General features: G+C 44.3%; 1 long non-coding RNA gene across 1 annotated transcript in view; it reads left to right on the top strand.

The window, feature by feature from the left end:
* Positions 1 to 1,232: 1,232 nt before the first annotated feature.
* Positions 1,233 to 26,900, top strand: part of LOC146870159 (uncharacterized) — a 141,630-nt gene continuing 115,962 nt past the window's right edge. Inside the window, exon 1 of the long non-coding RNA XR_014959117.1 lies at positions 1,233 to 1,269. This is a non-coding gene — a long non-coding RNA (uncharacterized LOC146870159). The remainder of the gene's footprint in view (positions 1,270 to 26,900) is intronic.

The raw sequence follows: 26,900 nt of genomic DNA, 5'->3' as shown, positions 1-26,900 counted from the left end.
GCATTGTCCATCTCCCCAGAGCTGTCACATTGCTGCTGTCCGTGGAGGAATAGCCAGGGCCACTGGAATCATGCAGTAGGAGAAGACCACATTATGCGGCATGGTTGACTAAATTATGTGGTAAGAACATGCAAATTATGATGCACAAGGCTGCACATTTGTTCTATTATTACTTGCTTATGGTGTTAATTTTACACGTTGACACTGCCTGGGCAAATGTTTCACCTCATTAGTGCCAGTTTAACACCGAAAAACAGCAATGAACAACAGAAGACGGACCAGTCAACTTTTGCAAAAGGACTTCCACCGCAAGGCTACCCATGTGTCCCCGTTGTGTTTTGTTAAAATCTGCAGCTTATTCACAAGATGATGCATTGCGTGGTAAATATGGCAAATCGATAATAATGACGAAAACAGCAGCCCAAAAAAATCATATAATTCCAATTCGAGTAGCTCAAGTCTAAAGTTAATAATTTGCATTATTGTACTGATTTTTTTAATGGGATAAGGGGGAGGGGGTTACAAGTCGCAGAGGGCAAATTAAATCCTGGATAGGATCAGATTCTCGTGTGGACCTGTGACACTTGTGAGCTCTGTCTCTGTCAGGCTTTGTCCCACATGGCAGACACTTTCTCGTACAACAATATTGGAGGTTGAGGCACTCGCTGTGATTGATTAATTTGAAAGATCAATGTTTATACTAACGTTTCAAGGGCCTCTATCAGACCTCATCTGGACCCTATTTTTCATAATTTTTCATCATTTTCCCTAACATCATCTTTATAGATCTTGAATCCTTTAGTAGCACCTTTATTCCTCAGCATTCCGTTTTTCGTACTCTAATATTCCCTTCTAAGATGGCGGCTCCTTCCTCACCGTAAAGACAGGGTTTTCATTCAGAATCTAATTTCGTTTCAATTCACCTTTTTAAGATGGCGGTTCCCTTTCCACCGTCACCTATCGTCTATTTTGAGTTTATTTTTGGTTTAGCTGTTGTATCGCGAGAGTTCCCCACTCTCGTCTTTATACGCTGTATATGTTGGTACCCTGAGCACGAAGCTTTCCGGCAGGATTTTCCGCCCTCCCGCTTCACCATCTATTTGCACAGCGATCGTAACTTAGCAATCCACTGTTACTGGTAAGATGTGACTCTTAATCGCTTTTGAAAGTTCGATGCATGTATATTCGAGACGATACTAAAATCGGCTCTACTATTTTTCCAGAATGCATCTTCAATTTTGAATCTACTTCCACATCGCTAAGAAAAAGGTACAGGTTCCAGGTTTTTTTTCCCCGCTTTCACTTTTACACAACTTTATTCAGTCACTCACGGTGTTGGTCACTCCTGGTCATCATTTATCACCAAATTCACTAAACTCTGTTTGTTTACCAATAATGTTTTTATATCGTTATTTGCAAAATGACGCTCTAACATCATTGTTATATTGATTGACAAATTCATTGTTTATTTATTACTAGAAACTGAGCCCCTGAAGAAGAGCCCCTTGGCTCGAAATGTATTGGGCATTTATCAAAGCAAAGTTATTACAAAATTTGGATTTGCATGAAGAAAATGATGGACATCCAATGAATAAATTGCGATGAACTAATGACAAAGTATTGTTTTATTCTTTAACGTTACACCAAAAGTGGAATAGAGAGTTTTTTCCAAACAAGAAAAGGTTTGTTTACATATAAGAAAGTTATTTTGAACATTATCAAGGTTTTTACCTGCGAGCAACTGTGCGTAGAGACAAGGGCCCCATAGGTCCCACAATTGGAGACACTTTCTCGTGCCTGAAAGCGGTGTAGCTTTGGTCATGTGCTGAAATGCAATGCTTTGGGGAACAAGCCTCTAAGAAAGGCTTCGGAGAATGACTGACCTCAAATGTCCCCTTGCCAAGTCTCTGTGCTTTATGGCGCTGGGGGCACTCACATGTTGACTAACGAGTAAATGATCAACCTATGAAGCCCATTAGGGGCAGCGGCTGCACTTGTGTCTGAAATAGGGTCCAGTGAGAGCAGGGGGGGATGCGGTCAGGTCTCCCTTTTTGTTTGGGGGGGCGTGACAGGGCCACAGAGATGACAGCGGCAAGGAGGAGAGGCAGTGGTGGAGGCAGGAGCAAATGGTGAGGTGGAGTAAGAGCGCAAACACCACCCAGTTTCCCCCTCAAGCCCCGGACAGTGGCCACGGGGGTTCCTCATCTATTCATGGAGCCAGTGTAGGGATCTCAGCAAGGGCGCAACAGAGACCTTGCCGGTATGCAGCAAGGAAGCCATGGGCCCTGCTGCAAATTAAGGAAAACGACCCATTTGACTGATGTTGGGGTAGTGAAACTGCACCTTTAAAGGTTCAGTGGGCCACGCTGCGCCATGGTGCCCCTGCTAGCTACGACCTCGAGGCCTCAGCTCCTGCGCACAGGACTGCCCACCGTTTGGGCGCCCAAGTCATCCTAATGTCTATGATTTTCTACAAGCCCTGGGAGTCTTGGTGGCTCCTCACCACATTCTGGGGTGGGTGGGGGGCTAACATTGTGTTACAGTGCCGTATCTCAGGGCGTGCAATGTCAGCTCGAAATATCTCACCCTGGCCAGTTCTTACCTTTCCGTTCTGGTGCATCCACTTCTGCGCTTACAGCTGCAACAACACCATTACCAGAAGGTAGTGTTTTGAAAGGCACAGCTGGGTGAGCTCCTCACACGTGACCTGGGTCAGCTTGAGGTCTCTGGACTGGCAGGTACTCTCTTAGGGATGTAGCTACCGGTGGTGCAGCAGGTGCAGTGGTACCAGGCATGCTTCCCTAGAGTGGATGAACTACTCACATCTCACATGGGACAGTTTATGGGTTATTATCGGTCACTTCTGTTCCTTTCACATTTGGTCTTTCCCAATTGAGCCTGTCCGTAATCCACTCGCCCCCCCCACACACACACTCAGAGTCCCCCCACCTTTAATTATCCTTGTTTACGGTACAGTCTCTCCTGCCAGTCCTCATCACCAGATCAGAGATAGATCAGAGCTTCTCGGCTGGACACTGGGTTACAGGGGAGCCTAGCGCCAGCCCCCACCTGAAAGACCCCAGGCCTTGCGTGCTCAGATTACTTGTTTCGGTGGAGATGCCCCAAAGACCCTGGCACTAGAAAGTACAAATTGGGTTGTTGGTTCAACTAAGAACCTGTTCTCCAAATCTCATATACTTAGGTAAACAAACTCAGGGCTGAGAATCTGAGTCCTTCAGACTGAGATAAAATGAGGAACAATGTTGTACTAAAACGCGAACCCCCACCATATACTGGTTGTACCCTCACACATTGCATCACTCCTGACATGTTCAATGTCTGCATTGATACCATCCCTACTGGGATCAGAAATTACATATTTGATAACAATACTGCAAATGGCAAGGGCACAAGTTATACTTACTTTAGGGCAGGTATTGTAGTTACTTGAGATCACTAGAACTGGTAAATTTCAGTGGTTTTGTTAGTTATGTTTTAACTGACATTTTCACTTAACTATAATGTCCCTTTAATATTTGTTTTTTAGTGAAAGAAAAATAATATGTATATATATATATTCACTGAAAAAAACCATAGGTTTTGTGGTAAATATTTCGTTACCGGTACTATTTTTTATGCGGTAAAGTCTATCAAGAATAACTCAGTAAATATAAGAGGCAGAATCCGTGGTATTAGAGGTTTTAAAATGCTTTATTCCTATAAAAAGGAAGACAATTCGAATTGTGGGCCTTCTATTCCATCACCACGAAAGTTCAGGAAGGAAGGGAGCATACATTATTGACAGATAGGCAGTTTTATAGAAAATACATTACAGTGAAACAGATGCAAGAGGCGTAACAGCTGATAAAAGGTGCATACGTAGCTAATAGAGGGCGTAATTCAAGAAACGTCATTAAACATGATGTCACAAGTGGGTGGATCCATAAAAGAATCCTGCAATGTCAGCAGAAATGTTTGGCAAAGATGCGCACGCAGCCGCATGACGTGTGATTGACGTGCAACTAGAGGGTGAAGGGGACTTGACATTTAACTCTACGTGTGGAGACAGAAGTCTGGGGTTATGTCAACCTAATCCCTAATCATATCTAATATCCTATGTTTAAAGAACTGTGTTATCCAAAAGGAGAGGTCTCTTAGGATAGAATCTTATTCTATACTGACTATACTGACTGCTGGTGCGTGTACAAGCGTCTAAGTGTCTACACTAGATGCGAGGGGGTAGGAATATTCCATGGTAACGGAGCAATGAATTTACTTGCATGAGGACAGCGAGGCCTGGCCCCTTTGCATGGTAGCTGGAGGAATGTTTACCTAAACTACTAGACAGGAATGCATCGGATGAGGAGCGAAGGAGATAATCTCGAAGGTGAAATACAGTTTTTGGCAGGCGACAGGCTGGATCAGGCACCGTTAGCCGCGCAAGAAGTAAGACAAAGTTCATGGTCACAGATGCAGGCTCAGACTGGAGCTTTCAGAAGCAGAAGGCAGGAAAAGGCTTGATGACAGAATTCGGGCCTACTCGCCTGAATCTGTGAAATGTGGAAAGTGAACCACATAAAGTCGGTGGCCTTTCATACTTAGGAATGGAATATCTGACCCATTCATGGCGGATCTGAAAGAGGACATGTTGACGGTGGACGCACATATATTTGCGTCTTCAAAACTGGAGCAGGAGGGAACATACATGTACTTATAGCATGCACATGGAGCCGTTGGGGTCTACGATAGGGGACATAACTGATCACAAAATTCATATTTCCTCATTCCCTCCTTGTCCCCTTCGGACCCTCAGGAGATATCGATCTTCATCAATCCATCGATCTGTTCATATAGCATCATTTGTTCTTCTTTCTTCTTCCGGGATCTCGAACGAAAACTTGGATGTGGGATACACGAGGTGGCACACAGACCACAAATCGCTGGCCCACATTGTAGACATAAACAGCAACTGAATAGTATGAGAAGGCCAATACCTAGGAAGGATAATATTCTCCATCCCCAGGCTGACAACATGCCCCAGAACCAACCGGACCAAGTCCAGGTGCCTGGACTCTGGTGTATCTGGCTTACAATCTTATGAAGGCGAGTTATGGCCTTGTATACTGACGGCGAATTTTCTGGTATGAAAATGCAACAACTTGATCCGATGACCCTACAAGCTCCGCCCCTATCGGCCAGGATGACGTCAAGGACAAGACGGTTTTGAAGCACAACAATCCGCATAGCAGACTGCTCTTCTGTTAAATTGCCTAAGGCGGAAATAGTCTCGTTCACTACTGCTTCAAGGGTTCTGGTTAATCTACGTATCAGCTTACTATTAGTGACTGTACCTATATAGGGAAAGAAACCTTTATTGAACTCTGTGTATTTTTCCCATGCTGTTTCAGTGTAATCGACAATTGGGAGATCTCTCTGCTGTCTATTGTGTACTAAATGGGTATTTCTATGATAATCAGGAGGAGCTAGGAAAACAGGTGGCAGAAGGAATGCTATGTAACAGGTACCATCCCAATCTAAAGGTAGACATATATATGCGGTCTGGCCACATATGAAGTAGGAATGATGGGAAGCTCTAAATGTAGACTTGCCTTGATCACTGAATTTTATTACAGTGGTGCATTTACTGTGGCCCATGTGTATGGAACCATTCTTTCTTATACATAATTCCCCTCTTACTGGGAATACTGACATGGCGGGCAAGATTGGTGTAGCTTCAGATTCAACGTTCAGGATCATGAGGTTAAGTGTAAAGTTACCTAATCCATATACTTCATTTTCTAGATCAGTTCCTGTTCTTTGGGGAAGTCCCTCCTTGTTAGGGTAGCAGACTTTAAGCAAAACTATGTTCAGGTTTCCCCAAACCCAGTTGTCTTGATAAACTGCGAAATTTGAATCTAGGGTATTAATCAAACTAAACCATGCTCCACAGGAGCCATTGTGTGTGAACGGATATGGAAAGAGGGGCAAAACTCCCTTATAGTTCTGATAGGGAGGGAGTCGGCCACATATCCAACAATTTGTGGCATTGCTGGTCTGATGGGAATGATGTAACATACTAATGAATGTGTTGTTGCGCAGCGCAAATCTATAGGACAACTCATGCGGAGGAAATTCACTAAAAGAATGTTCTGCAGTTATATTGTAAGCACGCTTAAAAATAGGGTAATACATGTGCAATAGGATGCTGACAATGATGATCAGAAGACTTAGAAAAAACAAAATTATTAATGTTACTGTGCAGTGACTACGAAATGATTTACAATACGCATGCTTTTTGAGCTGCATCTGATGATTTCTTTCTCTATTCCGGTCTAGAGGATACATGTCAGGGACAAATTCAACCGATTCACCTTGGAGAGGACTTAAACAATCAAATTGTCTGACTTACTAGACCTCAATTTTAGTTTATACATTTCTGAGTTCGATTGCTCAACCAAGGGGAGCTTTGAGTCTGTTTGTGAGGGAATACAGTGTTGAGTATCTACATTGGATGGTATTCCATAAAATTTCTTGATATGACTCGAGTGCAACCACCCTTTCCTTCCCTCGATTTTCACGGCTGTCCTTGTGGTGAGTAAAACCAACTTCGGTGACTTCCACCTAGGATCCAGTTGGGTCTTCCGGTCAAAATTCCTGACCAGCACCAGGTCACCAGGAACCACGTCATGGGGCTTCACCTCAGTATTATCGGGAAAAGCTGCGGATACCTGTGAACGACAAGATTGTAGTGCAGACATCAAGGAAGCCAGGTAATCTGTCAGCATATTACAGTCAACGTCAGTGATTTTGCGAGGTATAGGCGTCCCCCACATATTTGGTGGTCTACCGAAGATCACCTCATACGGGGATAGCCCTGTTCGAGAATGTGCTACCATTCTCATGTAAAAGAGCGCAACTGGTAAGGCTACTATCCAATCGACTCCTTTTTCTCTACATATTTTGGACAATCTAATTTTCAAAGTTTGATTATGGCGTTCTACGAGACCTGCTGCCTCGGGATGTCGGACACAGTGAAACTTCCATTGATAGCCTAATAGAAGGGAAACGTGTTTCATTTGTTCGGATGAGAACGGCTGACCGTTATCTGAGTAGACAACACGTGGTAAACCGTACCGTGGGAAGAATTCTCGAACTAACTGTTTGGCAGTAGTCGGGGCAGTGTATTCTGAAACCGGGTATGCTTCTGTCCAACGGGAAAGAGCACAGACAACTACGAGAACATATTTGAATCCTCGACATCGTTCCATCTGGATATAATCCATCTGGAGGACTTCAAAAGCATGATCGGGAGGTTGAAATCCACCCTGCTCTACGGGGATGCTTTTACCTGGATTAAACTGACAACATATCATACAGGTACGAACCTTTTGTTTAGCTGCGGCTCGCAAGTGTTTGTTGAACCAAATGTGTTGAATACTGTCTAGCATAGCTTTTTCTCCTAGGTGTGCTGGACTATGTATTGTGTTAATGATAACTTGAACCATTGAGTCGGGAAGAAACCATATAGATTTTTCCTTCGTCATCCATCCCTGATCTGTTTGGATCCCTCCTAATTCAGTCCATTTCTTTATTTCTTCTGGTGTAGCATGTGTCTGTATGTCAATTACATCAAGAGCGGGATCCTTAACTGTCATGCAATGTGTTGGTGTCGGAACTATTGTCTTTGTCATGTCAGTTGTGATAGTCTGATTCTGAGCAGTCTGTTTAGCTGTTCTGTCAGCTAGGTCATTACCCTGAGAAATAATATCGGTAACTTTTGTATGGGTTTTGCATTTCATAATCGATATTGCAGTAGGTAGATGAATCGCATCTAATAGGGCTTGAATGAGGGGTCCGTGTTGGATGTGGGCACCGTGAGACGTTAAATAACCTCTCTCTCGCCACAGTACGCCGAAGTCATGGACGACTCCGAATGCATAACGTGAATCTGTGTATATATTGACTTTCTTATTTTTGGCTTGAATACAGGCTTGTGTCAGAGCGATGAGCTCTGCTGCTTGAGCTGACAAAGTGTTAATACGATTTGTTTCAATGACTTCAGTGTCTGTTGTGACTGCGTAAGCAGCCACTAGCTCTCCTGTACTTGCTCTCATACATGACCCATCTACATACAATGTCAAGTCTGGATCTGACAAAGGGATATCTGTCAAGTCTTGTCTGGGTTTCGTCGTGATAATAATAACTTCAACACAATCATGTGCCAATGGATCTGTTCCGCCTACTGGTAACAGTGTAGCAGGATTTAACGTATTGCAACGTCTGATTTCTATGTGTGGCTGAAACAATGTCAGTTCGTAACCGGTGAGTCTCGCTATAGTCAAGTGTTGTGTTTGTGTGCGGTTCAAGAGAACCTCTACTGCATGTGGTACTTGTACTGTCAATTGATGTCCTAACACTATGGCATCGCTTTGTCTGATTGCTAAAGCTGTTGCTGCCACCGATTTTAGGCACGCAGGAAGAGCCTGAGCTACTGGATCTAATGTACTAGAGAAATAAGCACATGGTTTGTGTGATCCTGCTTGTTCCTTAGTGAGTACTGACAAAGCAGTACCTTCGCGTTCTGTAACGAAGAGTGTAAACTGTTTACTGTAACATGGTGTTGCTAGGACAGGTGCTTGGCATAAAGCTTTCTTTAAACTTTCAAAGGCGTGTATATGTTCTTGAGTCCAAGGGAGGACAGTCGATGTGGCTGCCTCCTGTGTTGTCAACTGGATGAGTGGTTTTGCTAGAAATGCATATTGAGGGATCCACTGCCTACAGTATGAAGTGAGGCCTATAAAAGCCCGTACCTCCTTTTGTGTCTTGGGTGGTGGCATGTTAGCGATTAACTGGATGCGGTCGGATGTAAGCTGCCTTCCCTCCTTGGACAGCGAGTGCCCAAGGTAAACAACTCGCTGGACACAGAATTGCAGCTTAGAAGGGGACACCTTGTGCCCCTTGTCAGCCAAAAATTTTAAAACCGTCAGTGACGCTTTTTCACATTCAGGTTCGCTTCGGGCGGTGATCAGCAGATCATCGACATATTGAAGCAAGGCAGTGTTAACTGGCATGTGGATACTGTCAAGTTCTCGTTTCAGTGCTTGGCTATAGATGCTGGGGCTTTCTGTAAATCCTTGAGGTGCGCGTGTGAATTTAAAACTTCGTCCATTTAAACTAAATCCGAATAAATATTGACTTTCCGGATCGATTGGGACACTAAAGAAAGCATTCTTGAGATCAATTACAGTGAAGAACGTTGCTTCTGCGTCAATAGCTGTGAGTAATGAAGAGATATCTGGGACCACGGGGTATTGTGGTACAATACATTTATTTAATTCGCGCAGATCAATAACTAATCGATATACTGGTGGAGCTTTTGGATCCGTTCTTTTAAGAATCGGAATTATCGGAGAATTACATACGTTGGAGTCGGTTTCGACAACCACTCCTTGTGCAATGAGCTCGTCAATGATTTGCAGTAAAGCCACAACAGCATCGGGTGGTAACTTGTATTGTCGTATTCGTGGTAGTATTACTCCTGATTTCAGTGTAACTCGATATGGTGTAATGTTCATGCAACCAACATCAGTAGGTCCTTGTGCCCATAAATGTGTAGGTAAATTCTGCAGTCGGTGATCCATGTCTCTGGATACGTAGTGACCTTTAAAGTCACGTAAAAATAGTCGTACTCCTTCCGGAGAACAACATATTATAGCTCCTAGAGCTTTCAATGTTTTTATGCCTAACAAGTTTTCTGGACATGATTTAGTAAGCAATAAATCTGTAGTACATGTCAATGGACCGACTGTAAGTGGAAGAGGTTGTGTTACATCATTAATTATAGGTTTTCCTGAGAATCCAAGGGAAATATTCTGTGAGCCTGAGAGGGGTGCCCCTGGAACTTCACTACGTCTTATAGTTGTTCTGCTTGCCCCTGTATCAAGTAAAAACTTTCTGTCTTCCCCTAATAATTTGCTATGTACATAAGGTCCCTCTTGGTCTACAGGAACCTCAATAAGGGGTAAGCCAACTTCCCTCTCTAGGCTATCTCATGAGTATCGCTGATAATCGGGATAATCTGCTTGTGCATACTGATACATCTGTTGTGTCGTTGCTTGTGTCGCAGCAATAGGCTGCACTTGTGGTGGTGCTATGGTCTGTTGTGGAGCTCCCTGTTGCGGAGCTAGTTGTTGCGGAGCTAACCTAGGTTGTGCATGCTGAGGGATTTGTTGTTGATTCTGATCCTGTCTAGGTGGACGTGGTCTCTCCTGAGTTCTACCTGTAGCAATATTATGTTTCAGGACTGGACAATCGTGTATATAATGACCTGGTTGTTTACAATAGTTGCATGTCCCTTTCGCAGGGCCTGCGGAATCACCCTTTTGATGACTATCGGCTGGAACTGACTGTGCAACAAGCATTTTCATTTTTGTATCTTTCATACGTCTTTGTTCGTGTTCTTGTTCTTCTCTAATTCTATTGTGATGATATTGTAACATCTGTAGCATCTGTGATGGGGTATTACCTTGCCAGGTACTTTCGAATTTCAATACTCTATTCTTAACTTGTAGCAGAGAATTTTCAACTAATTTTGTCACAAACAGATGTGGGTATGACTCACTACTGGCTTTTATGCCACTATTTATACCAAAACATTTTTCAAATCGGGAATAGAAATCACTAGTATCTTCATCTGGTTTTTGTTTACAGGCTGAGATTGCACCCCAGTCTTCCTTTTTCGTAGTTAATAAACATGGCAGTACCTGTATTAGTAATCCTGCTAGTGCTGTAGGCTTTTCCCCAAGCCCTGCTCCTGCAGCTCGGGCCTTTTCTTCGTTTTCTAATGCTGTCCAATCTATCTTTTGGTCTCCCACCTCCCATTCTTTTTCTTTGAGTTTCTCATAAACACCGGCGGGTAATAGGACTTTTAATATTTTCATAATGTCGGGGTAGGTATACTCTCCCATGAGTAACATGTCTTTTATCTCACGGTGGAAACCTGCTGGGTCCTTGTCATGGCTGGGTACTACTTTCTTCATCTCTAATAATTCTAATTTAGTTATAGGTGTGTACACAAATACGCGTGTGAAATTATCGCCGGCACCTCTAATTGGGTGTACTTCGCGTAACGGGTTCTGTTTATCTATGTGATACATTTTTCTTCCCATTATGGGAACTGGAACGTGTTCTGGGCATACGAAATTTAAATATTGGTTTCGGGATTCTAGAATTTCCTTAATCAAATCAGTACCTGACCCTCTCCATATGTTCGTGAGTAGTTCTGTCAATATGTCAGGTAAGGGTCCTGGATCGGAGTGTTGGCTTTTATATAATATAAGGAGGTGTTGAATCATGTATATACTAGCTAAACGCTGTTCGTACGGGTCAGGATTCAGAAACGTGTGTGCAAGTACATCATCATTGTATTCGCCGGGACTGTCAGCCCATTGTACTGCTGACCTGGCTAATTCTTGTTCGTCCATGGAATCGAGCATGTGGTACCCCCTTCGATCTCGGAGTAATTTATCAGTGGCTTGGAATAAGTGTTCGGGGGATTTTGTATTTAGCACAGGGTTTGGAAAATGTCTATTATATTCTGGACGTATTGGACGTACCGGATCATTAAAACCTCTGGTATTATTATGGGGTCTTCCTCTACCTACATAAGCTATCGTTTCTACTTGCTCTGACTCTTGCTCCTCCTCTTCTCTGTTTAGGTCAGCGGCGTCTACCTCTAATCTTTCTTCGTGTATTCGTTCTACTTCTTTGCGGATCTTTCGGTACATAGCTACTATACATAACTGTTTATCATGCCTCCCTTCTGATATATTCTGGCCCCAAGTGACAAGTTTTTGCATTTCTTCCGGATTTACCCCAGGCCGGTCTTGATTTCTGATTACACAGTTTATGAGGAAACGTAACAGTTGTCCCTGTACCTCCGCTTTCTGGTACTCCATGGCTCTGCTAATACTTTCAGGACCTCGCCCTGACTGGACAAAGTGATATATATTTTCTAAATGTGTAGTCATTCCTGGTAGCTTCGTTAAATATATCGCAGCTCGTCGAATACGTAATGATGACAGCAGCATTTCGTCCCGTTTACCGGGCACAGGATCATATCTACAATCTACTAGAAGTTCCTTAAGCATGTCGGGAGTTGCTAGTTTGGGCGTACGTTGGAGGGCTAAATCTCTAAGAGTCTGTTTATTTCGCGGCGGAGTGGCAAACATGTCTGTCGTACCTCCTGTAGCACCGTCTGAGGTGCTAGGCACGAAAGGATTCGTTGGGCGTAGGATAGAGATTGTAGCTGCGGGAAAAACTGTAGAAACGGACGGACCTGTGGGAACTTGTGTAGGAGTTTGTAATTGCGGGGATACAGACGGATGCTCTTGGTGTTGAACACCATCGGCAAGCGGTATGTGTGGTATGGCATTAGCATACTCGGGAGCTGCGTCATCTAAATAGGAGGAAAGAAAAACGTCCTTTGCTGTTTTGGGATGTGATTTGGGATGTGCTTTTATCGGAAACAATGGAGGTGGCAAGTCTTTTGGTATTTCCGGAGTAGCCTTAGGTAACCCTTCGGCCAGAAGAGGATACATACCATTCATAAGGGCGTTTCTTTGTCTATCTAATTGTTCTGATTTTACTCGGGTACCTTCCTCAATTAACAGATTCTCTCGGACTTTATTTGAAGTCTCCTTACCCTTATCTTCCTGTCTGAGTGCTTTTTCTGTACGTCTATACGATTCTTTACGCCATAATTCAATGGCATCTTTTTGTGACTGTCTGGCTTTCTTTTTCCATAATTCTTCTTCTACTCTCATGATGCAATCTGCATCCCAGGTCCCCGCTGCGGGCCATCTCTGACTCTCTGGTAATTCTTTGGTGTAATCCACCCATAAATCAAGAAATAATACGGCATCTAGACCATGCTTATGATACATAAAGTATCCTGGAGTATCCCTAGGTGGAATGGGAACGGCTTCTTCGAGTACACCTTTTCTAGTTTTGATCTGTCTTAGTTTCGAAAAGAGCGGCATTTTTAGATCTTGTTTCTAGAACACACTTTATACAAGAAAACACAATAATGAACAGTCATTCATACCACAGTATATAGAACGTATTTAAAACATTTAACGCTTAACAGTTTTACGAACAATGATAACTAATAGAAAACTAGTTACTGACATAATACTGACACTAGATAATACTTATTTATATGCAAAACATACTATATATACTATATATACTGCTAAACAGTACAGATACACTGCTGAAACAGTGCAGACCGGATTTGTGTACCCAAACCCGTCTTGACCGGCACAGACTATGTGCACGTAAAATGCCTCCCCGGTAATGGTACTCACCGGGTAGCTCGGAACGGAAGGCCTCGGAACGGAACTGAAACTGGACCGGACTGGACTCGACTCGACTGGACTCGGAACTTCGGAACTCGGTGGGACTCTGTATACCTCGGATCTTGCTCTCTCAGCTAGGCTCTGGTCGGGATACTTCGCACTTCTCACCGCCTCGTCTAGGTGTTGATCGCAGCCTCAGTCGTCCCCGCTTGGCCGCAGGGAGATACAGGAAATCCTGCAGATACGCGTTTTTGTCCGTTCAGCTGTGGCAGGAGACCGGGCCTGCAACGCACCGCCGGCGCGTGAGATGAGAAAGTGTCCCTATTCGGGCGCCAATTTATGTGGTAAATATTTCGTTACCGGTACTATTTTTTATGCGGTAAAGTCTATCAAGAATAACTCAGTAAATATAAGAGGCAGAATCCGTGGTATTAGAGGTTTTAAAATGCTTTATTCCTATAAAAAGGAAGACAATTCGAATTGTGGGCCTTCTATTCCATCACCACGAAAGTTCAGGAAGGAAGGGAGCATACATTATTGACAGATAGGCAGTTTTATAGAAAATACATTACAGTGAAACAGATGCAAGAGGCGTAACAGCTGATAAAAGGTGCATACGTAGCTAATAGAGGGCGTAATTCAAGAAACGTCATTAAACATGATGTCACAAGTGGGTGGATCCATAAAAGAATCCTGCAATGTCAGCAGAAATGTTTGGCAAAGATGCGCACGCAGCCGCATGACGTGTGATTGACGTGCAACTAGAGGGTGAAGGGGACTTGACATTTAACTCTACGTGTGGAGACAGAAGTCTGGGGTTATGTCAACCTAATCCCTAATCATATCTAATATCCTATGTTTAAAGAACTGTGTTATCCAAAAGGAGAGGTCTCTTAGGATAGAATCTTATTCTATACTGACTATACTGACTGCTGGTGCGTGTACAAGCGTCTAAGTGTCTACACTAGATGCGAGGGGGTAGGAATATTCCATGGTAACGGAGCTATGAATTTACTTGCATGAGGACAGCGAGGCCTGGCCCCTTTGCATGGTAGCTGGAGGAATGTTTACCTAAACTACTAGACAGGAATGCATCGGATGAGGAGCGAAGGAGATAATCTCGAAGGTGAAATACAGTTTTTGGCAGGCGACAGGCTGGATCAGGCACCGTTAGCCGCGCAAGAAGTAAGACAAAGTTCATGGTCACAGATGCAGGCTCAGACTGGAGCTTTCAGAAGCAGAAGGCAGGAAAAGGCTTGATGACAGAATTCGGGCCTACTCGCCTGAATCTGTGAAATGTGGAAAGTGAACCACATAAAGTCGGTGGCCTTTCATACTTAGGAATGGAATATCTGACCCATTCATGGCGGATCTGAAAGAGGACATGTTGACGGTGGACGCACATATATTTGGGTCTTCAAAACTGGAGCAGGAGGGAACATACATGTACTTATAGCATGCACATGGAGCCGTTGGGGTCTACGATAGGGGACATAACTGATCACAAAATTCATATTTCCTCAGTTTCAGGCACGTTATAGTTAGGAATTAGCATTTAAAAAACCTTAGAAATTCACTGAAAAAACATGAGTGATGTCACTGACCATGTCATGAGTGATGTAATATGTGACATCATCAGCAGTGCATTGCGGGCGCGCGAGTTATAGTTAGCTGAACTAACTATAATGGGGGAATTTCAATGGTTTTGTATGAGGGAAAAGTCCAGCTAACTATAACGCCCCTGAAATCTATGGTTTTTTCAGTGAATTTCTAAAGTTTTTTAAATGCTAATTCATAACTATAACGTGCCTGAAACCTATGGTTTTTTCAGTGAATCTCAAGGGTTTTTTAAGTGCTAATTTCTAACTATACCTACAGAGATAGGACATGTGAAGAAAGAAGAAAAACGCACAGAAAGAAAAAAAAGAAATGCAGAAAGAAGCAACAGAAGTCCTCAAAGACGAAGAAAAGTGCAGGAAGAAGAACAAACAGAAGAGCAGAAAGAAGCCTTGTTGCAAAATCATCCTGTACCCTCAACTTTTTCAGACGGATACTGGTGGAAACTGAGTCTCACTAACCAGTCCTAGAGCCAGTGCTATGTTAAAAGACACTCAGAATACAGTAAAAACACCTACATACACTAGGGAACACTATGCGTTGGGGTCCCCCTGTGATCAGCATGAACTCCTCTGTAAGCCCCTAGTATATAATAGGCCAGGGGATTAAAACTACCTCTTAAAACGCGCCACAGGGTGTGTTTGCACACGTCACCTCAGGCCCCGTCTCCTCCCTTCCCCACTGTGTAAACACGCCCTGTGGCCATTTTAAGGTGGGAGATTAAGTCCCCTTGAATCCTGAGGGTCCCTAGGGTCCAAATAGACCACTAGGTACCTCCAGTAAGTGCCACAGGGCTGCGTTGCAGTGAGAGATGTAAAAAGGGGCACGGCCTAGACCCCCTCTCTGCAACGCAGCGCAGTGGCGCTTACTGGAAGCACCTGGTGGGCTAGTTGGGCCCCAAGGTCCCTCAGGATTGAAGGGGAATTATTTCCCCAACTTAAAACGCGCCACAGGGCTTGTTTGCACATGTTAACTCAGGCCCCGTCCCCTCCCTTCACCACTGTGTAAACACGCCCTGTGGCTGTTTTTAGTTGGGAGATTAAGTTCATATGAATCCTGAGGGTCCCTAGGGTCCAACTAGCCCACTAGTTACCTCCAGTAAGCACCACAGAGCTGCGTTGCAGAGAGGTGTAAAAAGTGGCACGGCCTGGACCACCTCTCTGCAACGCAGCTCAGTGGCGCTTACTGGAAGCACCCAGTGGGCTAGTTAGCCCCCAGGGGCCTCAGGATTGAAGGGGAATTATTTACCCAACTTAAAACGTGCCATAGGGCGTGTTTGCACACGTCACCTCAGGCCCCGTCCCCTCCCTTCCCCACTGTGTAAACACGCCCTGTGGACGTTTTTTATGTTGGGAGATTAAGTCCCCATGAATCCTGAGGATCCCTAGGGGCAAAATAGCCCACTAGGTACGTCCAGTAAGCGCCACAGAGCTGCGTTGCATAGAGGTGTAAAAAGGGGCTTGTCCTCAGAACACCTGTCTGCAACGCAGCTCCCTGGCGCAAACTGGAGATACCTGTTGGGCTAGTTGGCCCTCAGGGACCCTCAGTATTGAAGGGGAATTAATTCACCAACTTACAACTGGCCAGGGGGCGCGTTTACAGAGTGCTGCAAGGAGGGGGCGTGGCCTCCGACGCGATGCCGGTCTTTTATTTATTTTATTTTTTTAAGAAGGAGGGCTGTGTGGCCCTCCTTCTTTTTATAATTTACTGGCCCTGGGGACCCCATCCCCCAGGGCCTGCACCCTAATTTGTTTTGTTGAAAAAAATAAATTTGGCCCTCCCAAGGCATTAATCGGCCCCGGGGACCCCAACCCCTGGGTCATGGCCTTTTTTTTTTTTATTCTTTAGGATGGGCCTGCGTTGCCCCCCTCCTCAGGCCACGTATGGCCCCGGGCACCCCATCCCCCGGGGCCGGCCCTTGTTTTTCATTAATTTAAAAAAATATATATTTATAGAAACACCTAGGACATGCTGGACAAACCGTACGTACCTATCACCATGACGATTTGCGTGATATTCATTAAAAGGAGACTATGCATAGAATGAATCCACATGGAATGTATTTACACCGCTAGTGAAGCTCTGACGTGTCTGACTCCCTACCGTGCCTAATCCCGGCGCCCCCGCCGGTGGGTACTCTCCAAGTAGACACCCTTGTCGTTTATTTATACAAAGATGGGTAGCTATTGACAGGCACATTTAATATACACACACACCAAGCCATTCAAAGGGGATTCGACAAAAATTCGACCAAACTATGCAAGAAACCCCCCTCACGGTTAATAAAATACACATCCACCGCCGGATGTGTAATACTTTTTATTTTACTCTCTGGAAAGGAGACGAACCTCACTTGAGAGTCACAGCGTGCTCCTGGCTGAGCCCAATGCTGTGTTACACCGACCAGTGCCCGCCAAGTACCTCACACCTCTGTGTTGTATTCCGCCAGCTAGTGAGTATGCTATGACACTCTCTAGCCAATGTGCACTGTAACACCACCCAGTGAATATGTCATGCCACACTTGCCTTCGCACGGGTTATATTGCCCCATCTAACGTGCCTTCCTCGATGCCTATGATATAACGCACAGCGCTATGCCATACATATTACAATCTGGGATCCATATCTTTGTCACAGTGCATATGCAACGTTACACTCCCCAGCACATATTTTATATTACAACTTTAGAGACTAGTTAGGTTACACAACACTGCCCTGTGCATATTACACTCCAAGGCGCATATCGCATAGCACGCGCTAGTGCCTGTGCTATCTCGCGCTCTCCAATGAATCTGTCAATGCGCACAATGTATTGCATATTATATTTCACGCCCCGGTTCATCTTATATCACTCTTTTTAGTGCATAGTTTATACCATATGTTCTATGTTCTATATAACACTGCGTCCACCTACCCTTTTCACAGGCATTACATTTTGCGATGGGGGGTGGAGGGTCAGGGGGTGTTTCTGCCAAGTGAGCCCGGAGTCACAGTCACAAACATCCTCTTCTTCCTGAATAAAAGTGAGATTATGCTGCATTCTTGTTCATATTCTCAGTAGTTCGCACAGACACACATTTTAAAAACAATAAAGTTCCTAATACCCACCTTCTCTGAACAGTTAGCTTGCTGCCCCATCCACCTCCTCCCTATCCTCTGTTGTCTGAATCCATGGACTAGCCTCCTCCCTCCTGCCGTGCATGGTCTGATGTGCTGCCACTGCCCTCCATTTAGCATGATGTACCAGTCCACTCCTCCTGCCCTCCATTGTCCAATTATATGGCCCATCATTGACCTCCTGCTTAGCCTCTGTGCTTAGCTTGCTGCCCCTATTCTCCTTCCCCCTGCCCTCCGATGTCTTTGCGCATGCCCCTGCTCCATCCTTTTTGCCCACCATGTTCCATGGACCTGCCACTTCTATCTACTCTGAGTGTTCTTTTGAGCTGCCACTCCTCTCCCACCTGCCTTGCACTGTCAGATGACTGTAACCTGTCCCTGCCACCTCCACCCTGCCTGTCCAAATGCCATGCCCGTATCCCCTTCCTCCTGTCCTCCATGGTCCATTTTACTGCCACAATATAGAACAACAAAAACTCCCCCTATTGATTTATCATAGGTGATACATCCCAAAAATATGAGTGAACCTCATTAAGCCACAGAAAATATTTTCATTCAAATTTATTTAATGACATAGATATTGAAAGATAAAAATATACAAAAATATATTCAATTCAGACAATCGCCTAAGATGCTAAGGAAAGCAAATGAGCCAGTCGTTTAAGAAGCCCTAATAGGCTGTATACAAAATTATACCTCACAGAACATATCTAAACAACAAAAACATTCAACAATACAAAATAGCAGAAAAGATGAAAAGACAAGAAAGAAAAGAGACAGAATATATCACACAATTCCAAAGAAATGTACATTATCATTTACATATATACAACTGTACATAACAAAGGGAGTCATTCGTTTCCTTATGTATACAAACTAGGCGCCATTTTACTGCCTCACCCTTCTGCCCTCCCTGGTCTGTTGTGCTGCAACTGCTCCTTCTGCCTGCCCCGCGTGGTCTGTTGTGAAGCCCCTTCCCCTGAACTTTGTTGTCTGTGCCCAGGTCCTGACCCTCCCTTCTATCCTCCATGGTCCTTTGTGCATGCCCCTGCACCCTCCTTCTTGCCCATCATAGCCATTGTGCTGCCACTAACCCTCCCGCTTGCCATGCATGGTCTTCTGTGCTGCCATGGCCCCTCCCACCTTCCCTGTGTGGTCAGCTAGCTGCCCCTGACCCCCTCCCACCTTCCCTCCATGGTCTGTGTGTATGCCATCATAGTCTCATTGTTGCTCTCCATGGTGTGTCTTGTTTCTAGTGCCCATCCTGCCTGACCTCCATGGTCATCTTGCTGCTCCTGCCCTGCCCCCTTGCCCCCAGCCCTCTGTTTCCATGTGCAGACCCCTATTCCCTCCCTCCTGGCTTGTCTGTTCCATTGTAATGCTCCTGATCCGTCCCTCCTGCCCTTTATGGTCTTTTATGCTGCAGCTTTCTCTCCTGTCTGTCCATTATGGTCAGCTAGCTACCATTGCCTCTTTCCCCTCTGTTGTCTGTTGTCCATGTGCATGGTCCTGTCCCCTCCCTATTGCTTTCTATGGATTGTTGTGCTGCACTCCCGTCCTGCATGCGCTGTGTGGTGTATTGTGCTGCTGCAAACCCTGACGCCTGCCCTGTAGGGTCAGTTTGGTGCACCTCTCCATGTCCCTCCTGTCCTCTGTTATCCGAGTCCATGTCCCTACCCCAATTCCTCCTGCCTACCATGATCCAATGTACCATACTTGCAAACATTTTGAACTTGGTAAGAGGGAGATTTTGAAAAAAACTGGGGTATTGATTTTCCCCTTTGAGTTACATTGAAAAAGAGGAGATTGTAGACAGGAGACAGATCAAATAAAGCCCATTTGAGCTTAAAAACATTGGACGTTTCCTGGCTGAAACGGGTCTGTTGGCATGTATGGTTGTTCTACCACTGTCTCTTCCTTTTGCCCACAATGGTCCATTACATTGCCACAGCCTCTCTTGCCAGTCCTGTATTGTTGGTTTGTTGCCCCTGCCCCCCTTTCCACTGCCCTCCATAGTCTGTTGTGCTGCCACTGCCCCTCCTGCCTGCCCAGTGTGGTCAAATTGTTGCCTCTGCACTCTCCTACCTGCCTTCAATTTTCAGAGTCCGTGCCCCTGGCCTCTGCCTCTCAACAGTATCCCAATGAACAACTAGATTGCTAACATTCTATATTTATTACAAAAGTGTAGAACGCCTGACGTCATCTTGATGTAATCAAAACTGTAATACCTAGAGTATTTCCTTTAGAAATTACATATATGAGAGGGTCTTATTTGCATCAAAATTATGGTTTGTGCTCTAAAAAACTAAAATGAGGACATATTTTCTGAGTTTTCAAATAGCGACAAAGAACTTTTACATTATTTGTAATCTTTATGTTTTTTATCCAGTTGACCACTTGATTAAATGTTGCACCTAGGGGAAGGATGTGGTGTTACTTCCAGAGCTGCAGACTTTGCAACTGGGGAACCAGGTTGGAGTTTCTGCTTCAGCTCAACATTCTGTGATTCTGGTCAAATCACTTAATCTCCCCATGTCTACAACCAAAATGAATTTGATCTTGTGTGATGTAACCAATGCTCATGTAAAGCACTCCAATACCTGACAAGTCTGCACTATATAAAACTGCAAATACACAAAAAGTAAGTGTTTTGCACACTTCTGTCATTGGGCTACATGTGGGCTACATCTGGGTGATATTTGTGCTTAATTTGGGCTCTTGTGTCTCTGGTGGCCATCTTGGGAGAATTATTTGTTATGAAGTTTCCTAATTTCCTCATTTACTGCAGTCTCCTCAGTGGGAAATGCTTTCAGTTTTTTACTTTGATTCCATCAAGAAGGTATTCAGATATGTCACACATTTGCCATAAATTCTGAATGTTAGCACTCTAGTTGCTCATTAGATCCCTGTAGTAAAGCTACTGCTCACCACGGAAGTCTGCTGCTGGTATTAAAAGTGCATGTTTCAGTCTGCATATCAGAATTTTTTAATGAAATAGAAGAGGATTTGAGAAGTCACTCAAAATGTGCCCTAATTTTTCTTTCTTCAGCACTAATCATAATTTCTATGGCAAAATGAACCCCCTCATTGTGTTCCTTTTTAAATTAAATGTTTTAAGTGTTACCAGTTTATTCCAATCAAGATGGCTTCAGATGTGCCATACTTTTGTCATAAGTAAGACAGTAAGCGCTCTAGTTGTTCTTAAGAACACTCTGGGACATTCTGTCATTGGGCAATACTTGGGCTACATCTGGGTGATATTTGGGCTACATTTGGGCTCTTTTGTCTCTGGTGGCCATCTTGGGAGATTTATTTGTTATGAAGTTTCCTAATTTCCTCATTTACTGCAGTCTCCTCAGTGGGAATACTTTCAGTTTTTTATTTTGGTTCCATCAAGAAGGCATTCAGATGTGTCACACATTTGCCTTAAATTCTGAATGATAGCACTCTAGTTGTTCATTAGATCACTGTAGTAAAACTACTGCTCACCAGGGAAGTCTGCTGCTGGTATTCAAAGTGCATGTTTCAGTCTGCATGTCAGAATTTGTTTATGAAATAGAAGAGGATTTGAGAAGTCACTCAAAATGTGCCCTAATATTTCTTTCTGCAGCACTAATCATAATTTCTATGGCAAAATGAACCCCCTCATTTTGTTCCTTTGTAAATTAAATATTTTAAGTGTTACCACTTTATTCCAATCAAGATGGCTTCAGGTGTGCCATACTTTTGTCATTAGTAAGACTGTTAGCGCTCTAGTTGTTCGTTAGAACACTCTGGGACATTCTGTCATTGGGCTATACTTGGGCTACATCTGGGTGATATTTGGGCTACAATTGGGCTCTTTTGTCTCTGGTGGCCATTTTGGGAGAATTATTTGTTATGATGTTTCCTAATTTCCTCATTTACTACAGTCTCCTCAGTAGGAAATACTTTCAGTTTTTTACTTTGATTCCATCAAGAAGGCATTCAGATGTGTCACACATTTGCCATAAATTCAGAATGTTAGCACTCTAGTTGCTTATTAGATCACTGTAGTAAAGCTACTGCTCACCAGGGAAGTCTGCTGCTGGTATTGAAAGTGCATGTTTCAGTCTGCATGTCAGAATTTTTTAATGAAATAGAAGAGGATTTGAGAAGTCACTCAAAATGTGCCCTAATTTTTCTTTCTGCAGCACTAATCATACTTTCTATGGCAAAATGAACCCCCTAATTGTGTTCCTTTTTAAATTAAATGTTTTAAGAGTTACCACTTTATTCCAACCAAGATGGCTTCAGGTGTGCCATACGTTTGTCATAAGTAGGACTGTTAGTGCTCTAGTTGTTCTTTAGAACACTCTGGAAAGCTGCAGTAGAACACAAAGGAATCAACTGACAGTCTCTGCCCTTGTTGGATGTACATGTTTTACTGAGAATGTCAGACTTCATTCTCACATGACTGAGAAAGATAATGTGAATTTACAGAAAATATGCTCTCAGTTTAGCTAATAGATCACCTTCCAAACCTCTGTGGGAAAAGCATGAGATAATAGTTTTCTCTCAAACATGATTCATGATATCACAGCAGAAGGCTTTTTCACATGGTAAAATCACCTTATAACACACCACAATTCCTAAAATGAGTATGGTACCATCAACAAATGATTTATAATGTAACTAAAGTCTTAAAACCTTCTATTAACTTCAATGCTTTTTAATGAGGTGCTATCATGTATATTGGTCCCAAGATGGCTGCCAACACTTCTTGGATGAAGTGCTGACAGCCAATCAGATCTCACGATGAGATGTGTGGTTAGGCTCCGCCCAGATATATATGCGATTTTACTTTTGATTTTCTCAGGAACTACTGAACGGATTTACACCATTTAAGCAAAAGGCATGAGTCTGAACTGAGGACTACATCTTTGCCAAATTTGGTGTAATTCCGTTCAGCACTTCGGGCTGTAGCTGCGTCAAAATGTTCTATGGGAAAATGCATGGGGAAAACGCGTTTTGGGACCCCCTTTTTTCTCGGCCCCCGCTTTACGAATCACCGTGAAATTTCCAGGATTGGAGCGGACTGGAGCTGGCCAAAAGTTTGGAAACTTTCGCAAAGATTCATCAATCGACATCAACGTTATTCCAAATAGAATGTTGCGGATTTCCTATGGAAAATAGGTCCTAACTATAACTACCTACTGGCGACTGCCAGTAGGTAACATATATATATATATATATATATATTCACTGAAAAAAACATAGGTTTCATGCACGTTATAGTTAGGAATTGGCATTTAAAAAACCTTTGAAATTCACTGAAAAAACCAAAGGTTTCAGGGGCGTTATTGTTAGGAATTGGCATTTAAAAAACCTTAGAAATTCACAAAAAAAACATAGGTTTCAGGGCGTTATAGTTAGCTGGACATTTCCCTCGTACAAAACCCTAGAAATTCCCCTGTTATAGTTAGTTCAGCTAACTATAACTCGTGCCCCCGCAATGCACTGCTGATGACATCACATATTACATCAATCATGACATGGTCAGTGACATCACTGATGACATCTCAAATGACATCACTGATGACATCACTGATGACATGTTTACCACAGAAAGCTGCTCCTGGTGAGGCGTGACCCTACTACAGTGATAAAACCATTGTGAGTGGGGACATCTCACAAAAAGTAACGGACTGGTCTCACGCACCACCTGATGTCATGCTTCATCATCGGCCAGTCCTCGCCCTCTAAAACCTTTGATAGAGGGCGGGCATACACCTGAAGACAGGGATGCACTTCTAAACTAAGGAGTGGAGGCCCGTGAAGTTAAAAATCATTATAGTTACCAGAAAGTCAGTTTTAATGTGGCTAATAACTATATGATACTAAAAACATTGGACGGTGAGTGGGGTGTTTAGTGTCCCTTAACCATCTCGTGAATGGTCAACATGTTTCTGCCATGTAGGCCCGAGTGGGTCCAGGGCATTCATCAGGACCTAAGTCTAAACTGGGGGCTCCATTCTTACCAACAGGTGGCAAGAGAGTACCACTGTGTGGGTGTGCAAAGGCCGCACTCCGCTTCCTAAATGGCTTCCAAACGTCAAGCCTAGAGGGAGATATAAAAGTGAACAAACATATCTATAAACCTGTAGAACTGGGTCAGAAAAACATTAATGCGAGACACAATAAAAAAGAAACAGAGCATGCGTAGGTTTCTTAAGGTGAGTGACTATTCACGTGACTTGTGCCACTCTATATGTGTACACAAACAGATCGAGAGTAATGAGAGCGGGATAGCTCTCATGAGTCTTACCCTAGTTGTAACAACTACTTGCCACATGGGGGGAGGGGAGGGGAAACTCCTGTTCATTCTGGAGGGAGAGAAGGTAAACCAAAGTTTTCATGAATCAATGTGTAAGAGATGGATCTCCACACTCGTATGTAGAACACGCTCATTCACACATTAACGGACCAAAAGGGTCCAGTTACAGCATTCACTGCATTCGTACTCTTACTGTCTCAGGAAAAGAATCCCACGTTCGTCCTATGTTGCTGCTCCCGGTCCTCCCGAATGTTAGAATGAGGACGCGGGGTTGGTGTTTTTATATTGCGCTTGTGGCTTAATTGGAAGCAGCGCTGAGTAATTGAGCCTGAAGAGTGGCTCCTGATGTGTGGTTTCCGGAGTCCCGAGCGGACACGGGAAGGATGCGTGCAGCGGGATGCCTGGTTTAGCAATGGCTGAGGTGCGGGACCAATGGTGTTGCTCAGAGGGCAGTGAATGCCCAAATAAGGTAGAGGCGGATTTGACGCTCCCATGAGGGTGATATCACGTGTAAGCGAGGTGAAGCTTGGGGGAGAGAGCACGTCTAAAGTCGCCCTGGTAATGCAGGAGTGCCGCGGTGAGAGGGTTCTGATTCGCTCACAGAGTACAAGTGTGGAGTGATCGCCTTTTGTTGGTGTTGGCGTGGTAAAACATGCGAGGAGGCGCGTGCTTCAATATCATAGGAACGCAGGTGTTGCCCAAATGCAGAGGGGGTCCGGGCGCAAGTAGCGGTCACCCTTGTTTGTATGCGCGTGGTCAAGCAAGCGGGGAGGTGCTTCTTTCAGTACCATGGTGGCGCGGATGTTGCCCAGTAGCAGAGGGGGTCCGGGCTCAAGTAGCCGGCGCGGTAGTATAAGAGGTGTGTAAAGTAATGATTGGTAATGCGGGGGGACCACAAAATAAAAGGAGAAGAAAGGGTGTCCCGGGGCGCATATTTATAATGAGCGAGTTCAAGCCATAGTGCTAAGGTGACGCGTTGGCGTCATAAAAGAGGGCCCACGTACACGAGAAGGGGTTGGTGTTTGAACTAGAGGGTGACTGTGATGTTACTAGTTGTGCTTGCTGTCACATAAAGCGCAACATATAGGGGGGGAGAGAGAGGGGGAGCCTGAAGGTGCGGCAGTGGGAAGGGTGGATTGCTAGTTCCATATTCATCTACCCAATTGGAGCCACGGGATGTCGTCGTTGAGGCACCTTCTTGTGGGACCGCAGACGATAGACCCACCGTTGTTCCCTCACGTGTAGTGCTTTTGAGAGGTCAAATTTACTTTTATTCATCACTTCAAGGATGGTCCATCGAAGGTCAGTGTCCTTGTGATGTTTTTCCAGAAAGTGACGTGTCAATTTGGTGTTTGTTCTCTTACACCTGATGGTGCTACAGTGTTCATTAATGCGTATCCTGATTTTTCTGGTTGTCCTGCCAACATATTGGAGACCGCACTGAGCAACACCATTGGTCCCGCGCCTCAGCCATTGCTAAACCAGGCATCCTGCTGCACGCGTCCTTCCCGTGTCCGCTCGGGACTCCGGAAACCACACATCAGGAGCCACTCTTCAGGCTCAATTACTCAGCGCTGCTTCCAATTAAGCCACGAGCGCACTATAAAAACACTGACCCCGCTTCCTCATTCTAACATTCGGGAGGACCGGGAGCAGCAACATAGGACGAACGTGGGATTCTTTTCCTGAGACAGTAAGAGTACGAATGCATTGAATGCTGTAACTGGACCCTTTTGGTCCGTTACTGTGTGAATGAGCGTGTTCTACATACGAGTGTGGAGATCCATCTCTTACACATAGATTCATGAAAACTTTGGTTTACCTTCTCTCCCTCCAGAATGAACAGGAGTTTCCCCTCCCCTCACCCCATGTGGCAAGTAGTTGTTACAACTAGGGTAAGACTCATGAGAGCTATCCCGCTCTCATTAATCTCGATCTGTTTGTGTACACATGTAGAGTGGCACAAGTCACGTGAATAGTCACTCACCTTAAGAAACCTACGCATGCGCTGTTTCTTTTTTATTGTGTCTCGCATTAATGTTTTTCTGACCCAGTTCTACAGGTTTATATATATGTTTGGTCACTTTTATACCTCCCTCTAGGCTTGACGTTTGGAAGCCATTTAGGAAGCGGAGTGCGGCCTTTGCCACACCCGCACAGTGGTACTTTCTTGCCACCTGTTGGTAAGAACGGAGCCCCCAGTTTAGACTTAGGTCCTGATGAATGCCCTGGACCCACTCGGGCCTACACGGCAGAAACATGTTGACCATTCACGAGACGGTTAGGGGAAACTAAACACCCCACTCACCGTCCTATGTTTTTAGTGTCATATAGTTATTAGCCACATTAAAACTGACTTTCTGGTTACTATATTGATTTTTAACTTCACTTTCCATTTCACGGGCCCCCACTCCTTAGTTTAGAAGTGCATCCCTGTCTTCAGGTGTTTGCCCGCCCTCTATCAAACGAAGGTTTTAGAGGGCGAGGACTGGCCGATGATGAAGCATGACACC

This window comes from Triturus cristatus, chromosome 1_1, assembly GCF_964204655.1.
Source record: "Triturus cristatus chromosome 1_1, aTriCri1.1, whole genome shotgun sequence".
NCBI lineage: Eukaryota > Metazoa > Chordata > Amphibia > Caudata > Salamandridae > Triturus > Triturus cristatus.
The sequence above is the reverse complement of the archived record's forward strand: the minus strand, read 5'-3'. Positions and strand labels throughout refer to the sequence as shown.